The 16,737-nt window shown below is 43.8% G+C and overlaps 1 protein-coding gene across 1 annotated transcript in view; it reads left to right on the plus strand.

Annotated features, from left to right (window-relative positions):
* Positions 1-16,737, plus strand: part of LOC311129131 (TBC1 domain family member 22B-like) — a 193,745-nt gene that overhangs the window by 164,968 nt on the left and 12,040 nt on the right. The gene's annotated exons all lie outside the window — the stretch shown is intronic.

The raw sequence follows: 16,737 nt of genomic DNA on the forward strand, positions 1-16,737 counted from the left end.
TGTGTGTGTGCGTGTTTGTGTAGCCCCGTGTAGCTTAGTTGGTAGAGCATGGCGTTTGAAAATGTATGCACTTACTAACTGTAAGTCACTCTAGATAATAGCCTCTGCTAAATGACTAAAATGTAAAATGTATCCAAAATTCTGTGTGTGTGCGCGATTGTGTGTGTGTGCGAGTCTGTTTCTGTGCGTGTGAGCACTTGCACACGTGTGTGGCTGACATTCTCCCTGTCAGTGTTCTGTGCGTCCTGCTCTGACAATTCAATTCTTTGACCATCTGCAACCCTAGCTAGCCTGTCCCCTCCTCTGTACTGACCACTGATGTCCTGACGGCCAGGCCTATTCTTGGCAGAATAGGCCTGGCAGCGGAGGACCAGGGCTCCCCTCCCAGTCTCAGGTCCATTATGAAGCAGCCAGGCATCGGAGGACCAGAGCTCCCCTCCCAGTCTCAGGTCCATTATGAAGCAGCCAGGCAGGGGAGGACCAGAGCTGGACAGGAGTGACAAGACAGCCAGATCCAGACCGAGACCTTGCCTTCTTCCATCCCCCAGGCCAAGGCCTGCTGTTCAGGCCAACCTGCCTCAAGCAAATCCACCCCAGTAATAGGGCTTTGGTCCCCAGAAAAACAAACCTACCTCTGAGCTTCTTCCCTTCAAACTCACATCCAAGACTGGGTCTTTAGGCTCCCAGCTAGCTAACCCACCCTAGTCTTTGGCTTTGTCCCTATTAAGTGGCTTTGGCTTTGACCTTAGCCTCCATCAAACCAACCTCAGACTAGTTGATATCCCCAGTAAATCCACCCCACAGTGGGGCTGGTCCCCACCAGCAGCCCACCCACCCTGACCCCAGCCCAGCTCCAGGCCTTGGCACCATCTCCACAGGTTGGCCAGGCCTCAGAGCCTGCTCCATTACTCCCACACCCAGTCTGTCTCTCTCAGCAGTGACCTTTCCTCTGGGTCTTGTGATTACCATGCAGTGACAGTACAGAGCACACTAACTGGCACTTTTCTGCTCTCCTCTCTCACTGTACTGTACTCTTCTGGTAGCTCCAGGCTACTCTTGCTCGCACTCTCTGACTGCGTTTCCAATGGTTCTCTTTCCGCTATATAGTGCCCTATGGGCCCTCGTCAACAGTAGTGCACTATAAAGGGAATAGGGTACCATTTGAGACGCACTCTGCCTCTCTTCTCACTGGACGACAGCAAGGCTCAGTACTGATGGAGTGAACACTAGGCCCCCCTGGTTGGGTTTAGCTAGTGAATTACATGATGACTGATTATAAACAAAAAAAAACAGGCTTCAGTAATCTGTTATTCACTGCTTCCTTGTTGTGAGGTTGGATTGGGGGGTGATTCCAATGCAATTCAATTCAATGCAGGATAGAAAATGGAATTGACTCAGTCCAAAGGGTTATTCAATCCCCCCTTCACCTCCAGTAACCTGAATGACCCATAGAGGAGTTAAGTAATGAGTGCGATGCAAAGTGACGCCATGGCCCTGTTAGGCTGTTAGCTTGACATTAGCCTGGGGGGGATAATGACAGCTTCTATTGTGTCTCTGGGTTCCTGTGGTTCACAGACCTTGTTCTGGTCAGCCTCTCTAATTACTGAGTATCTGAGTATATTCGTATAGCTCCCAAGAGCACTGCTTCTGACACAGAGTGCAAATGCATATGCAGACACACAGTTAAAGAGTTTTCTTGTCGTTTGTGTGTTGACAGAGAGTTAAAGAGTTCACCACGTGTGTGTGTGTGTTTATGAGCGTGTGTCTGTGTGACTCCTCTCTCCACTGTGTCTGCCGTCTGCTCTCCTCTTTCTCTCCTCTCCCCTCCTGGCCCCCCTGCAGTGAGCCACCACAGGCCACAGACATCCAAATGTCAGAACCCGCTGGCATGTACTGAGGCCAATATGCAGCAAATGAGCCCTCATTATCTATTTGTTGATCACATAATGGGAAGCTTTTTCTCAGGCTAATGAAATGGACACGAAGGCTGCAGCCCAAAATGGCACCCTGTTCCCTTTACTGCTTTCGAACAGGGATCTGGTCAAAAGTTGTGCACTATATAGGGAATAGGGTGCGATTTGGGATTCATCCAGAGATTACTTTTCCTCCCCATCTCTGATTAGCTATTACATTTCCCCTGGCCTCTGGTTTCACAGAAAATGTGATGATATAACTTGTTTACAAATCAGGGCAGAATCTAGGCCCACCGTCTTGTAATGAATCCTGGACATTACCTTAAAGCTAGAATCCTTAATTGGTGAAACTGCCACGTCCGTTTGGGATATTACAACGTCCGTTTGGGATATTACAACAACAAAGAAGTTCCTGCAATCAATTAACAATGTTTTTACCTCTGACGTCATCGCACGCGCGATAGAACAGCATAATATGTACTGCAATATTTTTTACCATGCTGCCGGACGCTCTTCTCCTCCGTTGAATCAACAAACAAAAATGATAACAAAGGCACTTTATTGCAGGATATTACCTGTGCTTATACGGCTTATATACAGGCATTACTTAAACAGCAGTTCCTATGCTCAAACAGGTTCCTTAGAGCATCATTAGCCAGTCTGAAGTCAGCAGTCTACAAGCAATCTAGCTGTAGCTGCTGTTTTAGCTGTCTGTAGCTGCTGTCTTAGCTGTCTGTAGCTGCTGTCTGTAGCTGCTGTCTTAGCTGTCCATTACCTGTCAGATTCTGTTGTTTTTGTCCTGCCATACACCAGTGGCTGGCTCACCTGACATCTCCCACACACCTTTCCTCCCAGCTTAGCCCTGTACAGAACAGAGTCTGAGGCCTCACACACTGCCTCTGTCACCCTCTCTATCTCTGTTTCTCTGTCCAGGCTTACTCTCTGGTGAAAGACACCTGTGATCTTTGTGACCAATCCCCCTGAGTCTGAAACCAGCGTAACACGTTTAACTATGGATAGATGGATGGGGTGAGGGAGAAAGAACATAGAAACAGGTGGAATCAATCTTCCACTATGTCGTTGTAACAGTTTGATTTAAATCGAGTTTAGTCTCCAATGGTGAGGGCTTTGAGTTGAGACGCTGTCGTGCAGGGGTTGTTGTATCTGTTCACAGTTCTACACTACAGCCCTGGAGCGCTTACCCTGACACACACTTACAGTCACGAGCAATGGCACATACACATGCAGCTCCCAGAGCCAATCAAACATGTGAAGCAGAAAACTTGAAGTTATGTGCTCTCATTATCGACATCATACATGAGTGCAGGCTTTAATTAAAAAGGGAGGATATATGGCCGTGTGATAACCTGCATGTTAACTCACACTTACAATATCACATTATATAATACACGCCTCTCTCACGCGGTATCATTCATTCCCTTAATATTAGACTGCGGTTGCCATTTATATTTTTCCCAGCCATCAGGGTTATAGCACTTGGTTTAGTTTCAAAAAATATATATGTATTTGGTAACTATTCTGACATACAGTGAGGGAAAAAAGTATTTGAGCCCCTGCTGATTTTGTACGTTTGCCCATTGACAAAGAAAATAAATGATCAGTCTATAATTTTAATGATAGCTTTATTTGAACAGTGGGAGACAGAATAACAACAAAGAAATCCAGAAAAACGCATTTCAAAAATGTTATAAATTGATTTGCATTTTAATGAGTGAAATAAGTATTTGACCCCCTCTCAATCAGAAAGATTTCTGGCTCCCAGGTGTCTTTTATACAGGTATCGAGCTGAGATTAGGAGCACACTCTTAAAGGGAGTGCTCCTAATCTCAGCTTGTTACCTGTATAAAAGACACCTGTCCACAGAAGCAATCAGTCAATCAGATTCCAAACTCTCCACCATGGCCAAGACCAAAGAGCTCTCCAAGGATGTCAGGGACAAGATTGTAGACCTACACAAGGCTGGAATGGGCTACAAGACCATCGCCAAACAGCTTGGTGAGAAGGTGGCAACAGTTGGTGCGATTATTCGCAAATGGAAAAACACAAAATAACTGTCAATCTCCCTCGGCCTGGGGCTCCATGCAAGATCTCACCTCGTGGAGTTGCAATGATCATGAGAACGGTGAGGAATCAGCCCAGAACTACACGGGAGAATCTTGTCAATGATCTCAAGGCAGCTGGGACCATAGTCACCAAGAAAACAATTGGTAACACACTACGCCGTGAAGGACTGAAATCCTGCAGCGCCCGCAAGGTCCCCCTGCTCAAGAAAGCACATATACAGGCCCGTCTGAAGTTTGCCAATGAACATCTGAATGATTCAGAGGAGAACTGGGTGAAAGTGTTGTGGTCAGATGAGACCAAAATCGAGCTCTTTGGCATCAACTCAACTCGCTGTGTTTGGAGGAGGAGGAATGCTGCCTATGACCCCAACAACACCATCCCCACCGTCAAACATGGAGGTGGAAACATTATGCTTTGAGGGTGTTTTTCTGCTAAGGGGACAGGACAACTTCACCGCATCAAAGGGACGATGGACAGGGCCATGTACCGTCAAATCTTGGGTGAGAACCTCCTTCCCTCAGCCAGGGCATTGAAAATGGGTCGTGGATGGGTATTCCAGCATGACAATGACCCAAAACACACGGCCAAGGCAACAAAGGAGTGGCTCAAGAAGAAGCACATTAAGGTCCTGGAGTGGCCTAGCCAGTCTCCAGACCATAATCCCATAGAAAATCTGTGGAGGGAGCTGAAGGTTTGAGTTGCCAAACGTCAGCCTCGAAACCTTAATGACTTGGAGAAGATCTGCAAAGAGGAGTGGGACAAAATCCCTCCTGAGATGTGTGCAAACCTGGTGGCCAACTACAAGAAACGTCTGACCTCTGTGATTGCCAACAAGGGTTTTGCCACCAAGTACTAAGTCATGTTTTGCGAAGGGGTCAAATACTTATTTCCCTCATTAAAATGCAAATCAATTCATAACATTTTTGACATGCATTTTTCTGGATTTTGTTGTTGTTATTCTGTCTCTCACTGTTCAAATAAACCTACCATTAAAATTATAGACTGATCATGTCTTTGTCAGTCGGCAAACGTACAAAATCAGCAGGGGATCAAATACATTTTTCCCTCACTGTACATAGACAAAAACAATAGACAACTTAACATTTACATGCACACATTTCAACAAACATTAATGACCTCACACTTGCTCAGGTCCACATGTTCCCACTGTAACCTCACCCATCCTACCCGTCTCACAATAACACTTTCTCATTTCTCATCCCTTGGACAGCTCCAGTGCTTGCAATACTTCATGCCATAGAGCTTCAAACTGCACTATTCTGCCTCTCTCTGTAGCCCACTTTTTTTCAGTATTTAGATAATGCATTTGATTAATCCACTGTCTTAACGATAGAGGGTCATTTAATTTCCAGTTTTTAAGCAAAAGTGTTTCAAAATGATTGATGAAAAAGTACAGTCAGTCCAACCCAGTGGGTATCTCACCGCACCCTCATATGCCATGTCTTAAAATATGCAGATAGGATTTAAAGTAAATGTATATTGTAAAACTTCTGACAGCCAACTCTCTAACTCCGCCCATAACTTTTGGACTTTATAGCACTCCAAGAAGGCATGAGTCATTGAGTCACTGTTAGTTTTAGACATGACTCTGCCGTTGTGCTGTAAAATTTGTGATTTTTTTGTTAACTGTCATTTCGTTAGTTATGTTCCATCTTGTGCCAATATCAGTTCTTTGTAGGTCTTGGTTCCAATAGTTTATTAATTTGGATAGGCTTTCTGCAATGTTTTGTATGTCTTACCTATCATATGAGTATCCTTTTCTTACTCAAATAGAATTCCCTCAACATTGCTCTGATGTCCAAAAGATTTCAGATCAAGATTTCATGATATAAAACTTTTAAGTTGGATATATTTGAAAATGTCTACGTTGGTCAGTCCAAAATTGCTTTTTTAATTCTGTCATGGAAATAATTGTATTTCCTATTACCCAGTAATTTAGGGTTTCTATGGCTTTTGTTTTCCATGTGGGACAATTTATCGCTGAATTCTGAAAAGATATCCAAGGATTGTTCCATAGGGGTGTATTTTTAGGGATTGATATTGGTTCTTGTAGAATCTGTTTCATTTCCTTCCATATTGTTATAGTGTTCTTAACTATGAAGCACCCAAGCTAACTGGCTAACATTGGCTAGCTTGCTTTTTACTTTCAGACACAAAATTGGGATTATGGTTCATTGTTTACCTCTGGATAACATGAAAACAGCCTAACCAGCTCTGCTGGCAACTATGTAATTACGCTTTTTTGCTGACGTTTACTGACACTGGCCATATTCAACGGGTATTGTGCGTTCATAAATGCATCAGTTATTCTGCACTCTGGCATACTCCGACTGTATTTACGAACGCACCCAAAATGGTTACGTGCATAGTGGAGTCTTTTGTTAAGACATGTAGCTAGCTAGCTAGGTAAACAATGAACCTAGCTAGGTAAATAAACTGTAAGATCATACACGTAACGTTAGCTAGCGAGCCAGCCAGCTAGTTAAACAATGAACCATAGTGCCAACTCATGTCATTACTACCCTGCATGAATCTGCTGGTAGCTAACCAACCTGGTTCAATGTTAGCTAGCTAACATTAGGCTCTAAATAGCAAAGCAAATGGCTCTGAGATATGACTAATAACATCATACACGTAACATTAGCTAGTGAGCCAGCCAGCTAACGTTAGATAGCTAGCTAACAGTACACTTTAACTTGAAATGAAACCATTATTAGAAATTAGAAACGTGTAATATCTGACAATGTAACTAGCTAGACTATCTTCCCCGTATACATCATGCATGATGGACGTGTCTCCCTGTCACAGATGCCATGTTTGCCATTAGTTTGAAGATGTAATCCGGAGACAGGTGTTTTCTCCATCTCTTTAGCTATCATACTCTAATTCCACTGATTTCAAAACTCGATCCTTCAGAAAGTGGAGAGCAACACTTATGCAGCTCCACTACACATTTAAAAAAAAGATGCGTTTGACAAGATTACTCAGATTTAACTTTTTCTTATTCCCTAATGTACGCCTTAAAAACATCCCAAATGATGTGGCTAGTGGGGCTCTACTTGGGGAGATTAGGTCAACCGACAGACTGAAGTGAGGTGAGTGGATGCATCACACATACTTCAGGGAAGTGTCTGATGCCCTCCCAGCCCCCTAGTAGGCAGTGTAATGAAACAATAGAGACAGAAAAACAACAAAACAGTGAGAAAATAATTGTTTTCTAAGTAAATAAATTAGAAGAAAAAGGGAAGGGAAGAAAAAGAGCTCATGTTTGTTCGATTGGTTAAGCAGGGAAATGACTAACTGGAAACTAGCAGGCAGAACGTTCTCTGAAAATGTTCTCTACTGATCCACCTCAGGTGGTTTGGAATTGCTGCGACTGTAACTGGCATCCCTGTCTGCCTCAATAACTTACTTGGCACCAACACCAACTCTCGCTCTCTCTCTCTCTCTCTCTCACACACACACACACACACACACACACACACACACACACACACACACACACACACACACACACACACACACACACACACCAACTCTCTCTCTCTCTCTCTCTCTCTCTCTCTCTCTCTCTCTCACTGTCTCTCTCTCTCACTGTCTCTCACTGTCTCTCTCTCTCTCACTGTCTCTCTCTCTCACTGTCTCTCTCTCTCTCTGTCTCTCTCTCTCTCACTGTCTCTAACACATGCACAAACTCTGCCTCTACCTCTCTCTCACACACACACACAAACTCACTCAATGTGTTGTTCAGGGCTCTGTAAGAATTGCTTAGTGCCTGAGGTGCTGTTTTCAGAAGGCTGAAGCACTCACTGCCACTCTACATTACCACCATACCCCTAGATACTCCAAAAACATTGACTATGACTGGCTCACAGTAGCGCTATGCTAGAACTCTTGATCTGTCCAACCCTCTGGCCTGTAGCTGTATCAAGGGATAAAGCGCACAATAATGTTTTGCTAAGAATTACGAGTTTCACAAAGATGATGTCAAGGCTATTATATCAAATTATACTCAATGGTGCCTTTCAGTTTGGACAAGTCAGCTAGTGACAAAAGGTCAAGGGGACAGAAGAGTGGAGGGCTTGTGTTTCTTTCCTAGAATTCATCAAATTTAATTGAGGACCAAATGTTTCATGTAGCATGAATAGCAGTGGCTTCGATACAGCCTCCATGCCATTTCTCTGTGATTTCATTACTATCTGATATTGAATAAATGCTGGGAACGTCATTTGGAAAGTTAATTTTGGCCTGACTGGGATGTACACACAAGCTATTAGTTTGGTGTAAATCGAAGATCACAATATCACTGTGTTCCTCCTCAAGAGACAGACGTGGGCGCATACACACACACACACACACACACACACACAGACACACATACAAACACATACACTCCTAGCCGAGAGAGAGAAAGGAGTTACACAGCCGGCTTTAGCACAATTAAATGTCTGTCAGATGAAAGTGGAACTCTTTAAATGTCAACTGCTTTTCTACTGATTAAATGCCCATGTTGAATGCATTCGCTTTGACTCAGGGCTATTATAAGAGGGCGGAAAAGTGTGTACTGAGTGTATAACTCTATACTATAGAAATATCAGTGCTACTTCAATGTTTTTTTTATTTTTTTACCTTTATTTAACTAGGCAAGTCAGTTAAGAACAAATTCTTATTTACAATGACGGCCTACACCGGCCAAACCCGGACGACGCTGGGCCAATTGTGCGCCGCCCTATGTAGGCCTCTACTTTTGAGTGTATACAGTGCCTTCAGAAAGTATTCACACCCCTTTACTTTTTCCACATTTTGTTGTGTTACAGCCTGAATTTAAAAATGATTCAATTGAGATTTTGTGTAACTGGCCTACACAAAATACCCCATAATGTCAAAGTGGAATTATGGTTTTAGATTTTGTCTTGAGTCAATAATTATTCAACCCCTTTGTTATGGCAAGCCTAAATAATGTTCAGGATTTATGATTTATGTCCTGAATAAAAAGCGTTATGTTTGGTGCAAATCCAGCCCAACACATCACTGAGTACCACTCTTCATATTTTGAAGCATGGTGGTGGCTGCTTCATGTTTTGGGTATGCTTGTTAACCATTTAGCAGGACAATAAGAGTGGCCTACTTACAGTTTTGACTTAAATTGGCCAGAAAATATATGGCAAGACTTGAAATGGCTGTCTAGCAATGATCAATAACCAGCTTGAATAATGTTTTTAATAATAATGTGCAGGTATTGTACAATCCCAGTGTGAAAAGCTCTTAAGAGACTTACCCAGAAAGACTCACAACTGTAATTCTAACATGTATTGGCTCAGGTGTGAGAATACTTATGTAAATGAGATATGTATGTATTTCATTTTCAATAAATGTGCAAATTTTTCTAAAAATGTGTTATTACTTTGTCATTATTGGGTATTGTGTGTAGATGGGTGGGGGGAAAAAATCTATTTAATACATTTTGACAACACAACAAAATGTGGAAAAGTCAAGGGGTATGACTACTTTCTGAAGGCACTGTTTACTCTGTTTGGATGGTATAGGCATGTCAATGCAATATTCATCTCTGTAAATCCTATTGAGTGTGCATACCCTGGATGGTATAGAAATGCTACTGCTATTTCAATTTCTGTATATCCTTTTGAGTGTACTCTGAAACCATTGTATAGAAATGCCAGAGCTACAGTGAGGGAAAAAAGTATTTGATCACCTGCTGATTTTGTACGTTTGCCCACTGACAAAGAAATGATCAGTCTATAATTTTAATGGTAGGTTTATTTGAACAGTGAGAGACAGAATAACAACAAAAAAATCCAGAAAAATGCATGTCAAAAATGTTATAAATTGATTTGCATTTTAATGAGGGAAATAAGTATTTGACCCACTCTCAATCAGAAAGATTTCTGGCTCCCAGGTGTCTTTTATACAGGTAACGAGCTGAAATTAGGAGCACACTCTTAAAGGGAGTGCTCCTAATCTCAGTTTGTTACCTGTATAAAAGACACCTGTCCAAAGAAGCAATCAATAAATCAGATTCCAAACTCTCCACCATGTCCAAGACCAAAGAGCTCTACAAGGATGTCAGGGACAAGATTGTAGACCTACACAAGGCTGGAATGGGCTACATGACCATCGCCAAGCAGCTTGGTGAGAAGGTGACAACAGGTGGTGCGATTATTCGCAAATGGAAGAAACACAAAAGAACTGTCAATCTCCCTCGGCCTGGGGCTCCATGCAAGATCTCACCTCGTGGAGTTGCAATGATCATGAGAATGGTGAGGAATCAGCTCAGAACTACACGGGAGGATCTTGTCAATGATCTCAAGGCAGCCGGGACCATAGTCACCAAGAAAACAATTGGTAACACACTACGCCGTGAAGGACTGAAATCCTGCAGCCCCCGCAAGGTCCCCCTGCTCAAGAAAGCACATATACAAGCCCATCTGAAGTTTGCCAATGAACATCTGAATGATTCAAGAGGAGAACTGGGTGAAAGTGTTGTGGTCAGATGAGACCAAAATCGAGCTCTTTGGCATCAACTCAACTTGACGTGTTTGGAGGAGGAGGAATGATGCCAATGACCCCAAGAACACCATCCCCACCGTCAAACATGGAGGTGGAAACATTATGCTTTGGGGGTGTTTTTCTGCTAAGGGGACAGGACAACTTCACCGCATCAAAGGGACGATGGACGGGGCCATGTACCGTCAAATCTTGGGTGAGAACCTCCTTCCCTCAACCAGGGCATTGAAAATGGGTCGTGGATGGGTATTCCAGCACGACAATGACCCAAAACACACGGCCAAGGCAACAAAGGAGTGGCTCAAGAAGAAGCACATTAAGGTCCTGGAGTGGCCTAGCCAGTCTCCAGACCTTAATCCCATAGAAAATCTGTGGAGGGAGCTGAAGGTTCGAGTTGCCAAACGTCAGCCTCGAAACCTTAATAACTTGAAGAAGATCTGCAAAGAGGAGTGGGACAAAATCCCTCCTGAGATGTGTGCAAACCTGGTGGCCAACTACAAGAAACGTCTGACCTCTGTGATTGCCAACAAGGGTTTTGCCACCAAGTACTAAGTCATGTTTTGCAGAGGGGTCAAATACTTATTTCCCTCATTAAAATGCAAATAAATTTATAACATTTTTGACATGCGTTTTTCTGGATCTTTTTGTTGTTATTCTGTCTCTCACTGTTCAAATAAACCTACCATTAAAATTATAGACTGATCATGTCTTTGTCAGTAGGCAAACGTACAAAATCAGCAGGGGATCAAATACTTTTTTTCCTCACTGTATTTCAATGTGTATATCCTTTTGATTATAGAAAAGCAAGTGCTACTTCAGTCTCTGTATCCTATTATCGAGCACTGTGGGATATGGTTGTGATGGCAGCAACATATGAGGCAGTCACACTCCCAACTCCCAATCTGTTCTATCATAACTACCAGGAGAGACATGTATCTTAATCTGGCAGAAGTTTACACATTTTTACATTTTAGTCATTTAGCAGACACTCTTATCCAGAGCGACTTACAGTTAGTGAGTGCATACATTTTCATACTGGCCCCCGTGGGAAACGAACCCACAACACTGGCGTTGCAAGCGCCATGCTCTACCAACTGAGCTACACGGGACCTCCTCATCTCTGTGTAGAGGTCTTAATAGACTCATGGCCATAACTCACAACAGCCAGTACCTAAATGACAAGCATCCGTCACGCTCCACACATCAATCTCTACTCTCAAAATAAATTATGGAAATTATGCTCCTTTTTTTGTGAATTTGTACACATACAAAAGCCTACATTCAATCAAGGGCAAAAAATTACATCAACAAAAAAAAACTCACCACCCCCACATTTCCAGATTACATCTCGTATTAAAGTCCGGCAAGTGCCAATCGAGTTATAGGCCTAGTATGTGTACAAATTCACAAAAAAAGGAGCATAATTTCCATTTCTTTTGGGAGTAGAGATTGATGGGTGGAGCGTGACGGATGCTTGTCATTTAGCTACTGGCTGTTGTGAGTTATAGCCGTGAGTCTATTAAGACCTGTACACTGAGAGATGAGAAGGTGTAAACTTCTGCCTGATTAATACAATGCCCCCGCCGTTCATCAGAAAAACTTGTAATTTTGTCTAAACTTGGGCTGAGAGTGGAGACTCCGTTAAACTGCCTGTAGCTTGATTAATCACCGCGCAAGAGTAGTTTGGTGTATTTGTAGCACGCACGCACATGCGTGCACACACACACACACACACACACACACACACACACACACACACACACACACACACACACACACATTCTTACGCTCACACATAGAGAGGGAGAGAGAGATGGGAGGAGAGAGGAAGGGAGATGGTGAGAGAGCTAGAGGCAGGGTCGTATGAATCCACTCACCACAGAGGCATTTACTGAAAGGAGTAAGGGAGGGGGAAAAAAAGAAAAGAAAAAACAGAAGATAATACTGTGGATGTAATTAAACATCCCACCAGTCTCCCGTGTATACTGTCTCTCCCTGCATCGCTCTCTCTCCCTGCATCGCTCTCTCTCTCCCCCCGCATCGCTCTCTCTCTCCCCCCGCATCGCTCTCTCTCCCTCTTTCTCTCTCTCCCAGCTTCTCTCTCGTTCTCCCTGCCTGTTTCGCTCTCTCCTGCTAACTTGTGTGGCCCTTCGTGTATATTGCCGACAATACCCAGGACCTCCTGATAAACAGAGCTGTTGGTAAAGTCGTGCGTAATCAATCACCCGTCTGTGGTGGTTAGTTACGTGTGTGCGTGTGTGTGTGCAAGTGCAGTATACAGTATAAGGGTTGAGACTTCGTTGCAGTATGATAGTGACTGCCCCAGCATTCTCCATCAGTGATCAATAAACACCACACCGGGGTGCCGCACGGCTCTGATGCTGACGAGGGGCTCAGTCTATTGTTTTTATTTCATCATAACTCTGTCAACTCTCCTAAAAGCAGTTATCTCTCCCCACAACAGCGGCCTGTGGTGCGGCGCTCTTCCTTGCTGCCAGACTGTCATTTGAGACTTGTCTTTGGCCCCTGCAGTTTATCAGTGTGTGTGTCTGTGTGTCTGGCTCGGCCCAGACCCACTGCTTCTTTCTGGCTCCCGCTTCGCTATGTGCCGCCTGCGATACGGACAGGACTCAATAACCATAGCCGCCGCCTAATTTCGAGAGAGGCTAAATAAATAAATGTCATCATTGTCTTAGATAAGAGCCAAACAGAAAGCAGCGAGAGCAGCGGAGATAGATTTGGCTGAGGAGCTATCTTAGGAGGTGATTAGGGGAAGAGCGACAGGGACTCAAGGACAACTTGGAGAGACTACCTCTACTGGGTCTGTGATGTTTACTCTGGGTCTGTGACTTGGCTTTGGGTCTGTGACTGTGTCTCTGGGTCTGTGACTTGGCTTTGGGTCTGTGACTGTGTCTCTGCTTGTGCCTTAATCTCGGTTAAACCAGAGCTAAAATCTTGCGTAATGTGTTAGTCCCTTACTATCCCCAGGAGTTCTGTCACACACACACACGTGCGCGTACACACAGACACACACATACGCTAAGCACACACATGCTAAGCGCACGCACACACACACACACACAGTCCACCCTCTATCCATTTATCCGCTTTGATCTCTCGTTAACTCAGTGAGGAGAAAAGACAGCGGCGTCCTCTTGAGAAGTACCAGGCTTTTCATTTTACTTAATACATTCTGAGCACCATCCAGGAATGTCCTATTCAGTGTGGGGAGAGTATTTTGGCGTGGTACAATTGAGTCAATGGGTGTTTGGTTTACCTTTTGTACAGGTGCTTGAATCCATGCAACTGTACTTTGTGTAAGTGGTCGGCTTGAAAAGCCTTTTAATTCCTGAAGAGGATGCTTTAACACATGGACCCGTCATTTTCTAAACGTTGTGCATTTCTGCCACTGGCCTTGCTTCTTTAGAGAGGCTGTTAATTGTTCAGATGTTTTTGAGTCTTCTGAAGGGCCTCTTTTGATGCTGTTATGAATGTGACTCAAAAGGTTTAGTCACACACACATTGTACCCGCCTTCATTCTGAAGTGCCCCTACCTGTGTTAGTAAAGTGATTTCTGCAGCAGCCTGTGAGATGTGTGTAATTAAGGTCTATTAAGCTCATTAGCGGAATATAAATGATAGCCAACAGCTGGTCATGTATTAGAACGTTTAAGTCATTAATGAAGGACTCTCACCAGCCAGTCACAAGGGAGGTGGGTTTGACTACTGGCTTATTCTATACATTAGGTAGGACACTGAGTACCAATGAGTTGTCCTATAGAATATCCTCTGATCCTCTGGAAGTCCATATACTCCATTATGTACTATTATATGCAGCACTTTACACTGTGCCCAACCTCAATATCCAACTTTCTCGAATTTTAGGATGTATGACAATGAAACTAACACTGTGCTTCTGACTAAACTAGTCAACAAACAACATGGCCTTGTACATTCAAATGCTCCTACTTACACTACAAAAATATGTGGACACCTGCTCGTCGAACATCTCATTCCAAAATTATAGGCATTAATATGGAGTTGGTCCCCCTTTGCTGCTATAACAGCCTCCACTCTTCTGGGAAGGTTTTCCACTAGATGTTGGAACGTTGCTGCGGGGACTTGCTTCCATTCAGCCACGAGCATTAGTGAGGTCGGGCACTGATGTTGGGCATTTAGGCCTGGCTCGCAGTCGGCCTAAATCTTTACACCATTCCAGCCAATGCTTGGCATTGCGCATGGTGGTCTTAGGCTTGTGTGCGGTTGCTCGGCCATGGAAACCCCTTTCATGAAGCTGCAGACGAACAGTTCTTGTGCTGATGTTGCTTCCAGAGGCAGTTTGGAACTCGGTAGTGAGTGTTGTAACTGAGGACAGACGATTCTGTGAGCTTGACAGTAACAGCACTTACAGTTGACCGGGGCAGCTCTAGCAGGGTAGACATTTGACGAAATGACTTGTTGGAAAGGTGCCACATTGAAAGTCACTGGGCTCTTCAGTAAGGCCATTCTACTGCCAATGTTTGTCTATGGAGATTGCATGGCGGTGTGCTCGATTTTATACACCTGTCACCAACGGGTCTGGGTGAAATAGCCGAATCCACTAATTTGGAGGGGTGTCCACATACATCTATATTATATACTGAACAAAAATATAAACGCAACATGTAAAGTGTTGGTCCCATGTTTCATGAGCTGAAATAAAAGATCCCAGAAATGTTCCATATGGACAAAAAGCTTATTTCTCTCAAATTCTGTGCATAAATTTGTTTACATCCGTGTTAGTGAGCATTTCTCCTTTGTCAAGATAATCCATCCACCTGACAGGTGTGGCATATCAAGAAGCTGATTAAACAGCATGATCATTATACAGGTGCACCTTGGGCTGGAGACAATAAAAGGCCACTCTACAATGTGCAGTTTTGTCACACAACACAAAGCCACAGATGTCTCAAGTTTTGAGGTAGTGTGCAATTGGCATGCTGACTGCAGAAATGTCCACCAGAGCTGTTGCCAGATAATTAAATGTTCATTTCCCTACCATAAGCTGCCTCTAAGGCTGTTTTAGAGAATTTGGCAGTATGTCCAACCGGCCTCACAATCGCAGACCACGTTTAACCACGCCAGCCCAGGACCTCCACATCAAACTTCTTCACCTGAGGAATCGTCTGAGACCAACAACCTGGATAGGTGATGAATCTGTGGGTTTGCGCAACCGAATAATTTCTCAGCAGGGTCTTGACCTGACTGCAGTTCGGTGTCGTAACAGACTTCAGTGGGCAAATGCTCACCTTCGATTGCCATTGGCACGCTGGAGAATTGTGCTCTTCATGGATGAATCCCAGTTTAATCTGTACCAGGCATATGGCAGACGTGTGGGCAAGCGGTTTGCTGATAACGTTGTGAACAGAGTTCCCCATGGTGGCAGTGGGGTTATGGTATGGGTAGGCATAAGCTACGGACAACGAAAACAATTGCATTTTATCTATGGAATTTGAATATACAGAGATACCGTGACGAGATCCAGTTCTTCAATGGCCTGTATATTCATCAGACATGTCACCGATTGAGCATGTGGGACAACATTCCACAGGCCACAATCAACAGCCTGATCAACTCTATGCGAAGGAAATGTGTCGCGCTGCATGGGGAAAATGGTGGTTGTTATGATGAGTTTCTCTGGTATCAAGTAATTCAGGATGCAAGAAGATATTTAACACTTAGATGGAGAGTTGATACATGTATTTAATGTACGCTACCGGATTCAACATAGCAAGATACACGTGGGTTGCATCTCACTATTCGAATGATAGGCGTACAAAATATCTCAGTTTATATACTGCTTTGCAAGCTAATTCTATCCAACCGTTACCAACCATTATTAGAATACACTCCCAACTAAAATAGTATCACCCTGTATGGTATCGTCTTGCACCCTAGTCAGGATATTCCATCACGTACTCCTAAGATTAGCACCAGTGGCCCCCCAGATATCTTTGGCACACATACCTTCTGGCACCCACCAGTGACATAAATAAATGGAATGTCCTCATCCTCAAAATCCTATGCAACCCGTAAAAGCAAAGACATTAACGAATCCTGTGTAAAAGACGTCATATCAGTGGTCACACCAGATACTGACTGGTTTTCTGATCCACGCCCCTACCTTTTTTAAGGCATCTGTGACAAACAGATGC

Source organism: Coregonus lavaretus (assembly GCF_964263955.1).
Source record: "Coregonus lavaretus genome assembly, chromosome: 5".
In the NCBI taxonomy this organism is placed as follows: Eukaryota; Metazoa; Chordata; class Actinopteri; order Salmoniformes; family Salmonidae; genus Coregonus; species Coregonus lavaretus.